Raw genomic sequence first — 1377 nt, 5'->3', positions numbered from 1 at the left:
TTTAATAGTTTCAGTATGAAATTGAAAATATTAAAGTGAAAGTATTTGAAATTACAGTAGCGACATGTTATTGTTTCACTTTTGACAGGTAATACTGAAATAGTGGAATAGTTTAAGTGTTAAAGTGAAAGTATCTGACATTACAGTAGAGTGATATTATTATTTCACTTTTGACACGTAATACTGAAATAGTGGAGGAGATATGATATTGCTGTGGGCTCAAACTATGCAAGAAGTTAAAAAGTTTTTTGGCCAAAGACAATACATGGACCCTAAGTAAGGCATGTGTTAATTTGGAATGAAATTGGTTGTGTAGTTCTCGAGTTTTAGGGATTCACACAGACACACATTCTCATCTTTATATATTTGATATTTACGAGCACATTCCAAAATTCCAGTGTTATGGACCCTGTGAAAAGGATTTTGCTCCTGAAAAATGGAGGTCTTGGAGCTGAAAAATGTGGGTGTTAAGGCCCCTATTGGGGGTGGGGGTGTTAATGTCAAGCAGAGAAGTTGAATTGTTGGGAATCTTTTTAACTTGGGTCTAATATGTATTGTTTGAATTTCTTTGAAATAGGAAATATATGTATGTTCACTGGGTTTGTAAAAGAGAGCAAAGCTACAGGAAACCAAAAGATGATTGATCACGATAATCAGTCAGCTATCCTAGCCCAGTGGTTACTATTCTCCAATGTAGGATTCCTCACCATATGGGTGACAGGCACAGCTGTAAGATGCATTACGGATCTATAGCAATTGAAATGATCCAATTGAAATAACGTGTGACGTTTGGAGTAAAGGGAAATGAAAGTGTTGCCTCTCGAGTTTGCAAATGACCACTATACCGATAGGTAACTGGGCAGAAAAAATTTACAATCAATAAATGTCTTCGAACAACCAGTCACTCATCTGGGAAGGCCTTGAAATCAATGTTACCAACTGGGGACTATGTGTGACCCAGTGATAATAAAAAGACTCAAAGGAGGTCTGCAACGAAATATATCTGAAAGTATATCTGAAAGGATAGTCTTACACTGTTGTACCGTTGAATTACAAATAATGCTCATCTGTTATGTTTGAGTGACCCTATAGCTTCTAATAGTACAACTGTATTCGTTTTTGCTTAGGCAAAATGAGTAAATTGTGGGTGTGAAGTCCCCATGAAGGGGTCTTTGTAACTTCTAAGAAAAAGAAATTTTAGAAATATTACTTTATTTGTGTGTAATATGTATGGTTAAAATTTCATCAACATCAAAAATATATGAATTTTCATGGGGATTATGGCCGTTATGCATAGAATATAATTTCCAAATTTCATAAAGATCCATTAAGTACTTTTGACATAGTTTTGGATAAGAAAACAAATGACTAATGTGT

The 1377-nt window shown here is 34.7% G+C and overlaps 1 protein-coding gene across 1 annotated transcript in view; it reads left to right on the top strand.

The window, feature by feature from the left end:
• The window catches only part of LOC106882224 (mitogen-activated protein kinase kinase kinase 15), a 91116-nt gene that overhangs the window by 88472 nt on the left and 1267 nt on the right, over positions 1–1377 (top strand). The gene's annotated exons all lie outside the window — the stretch shown is intronic.

Source organism: Octopus bimaculoides, chromosome 2 (genome assembly GCF_001194135.2).
Source record: "Octopus bimaculoides isolate UCB-OBI-ISO-001 chromosome 2, ASM119413v2, whole genome shotgun sequence".
Taxonomy (NCBI): domain Eukaryota; kingdom Metazoa; phylum Mollusca; class Cephalopoda; order Octopoda; family Octopodidae; genus Octopus; species Octopus bimaculoides.
The sequence above is the reverse complement of the archived record's forward strand: the minus strand, read 5'-3'. Positions and strand labels throughout refer to the sequence as shown.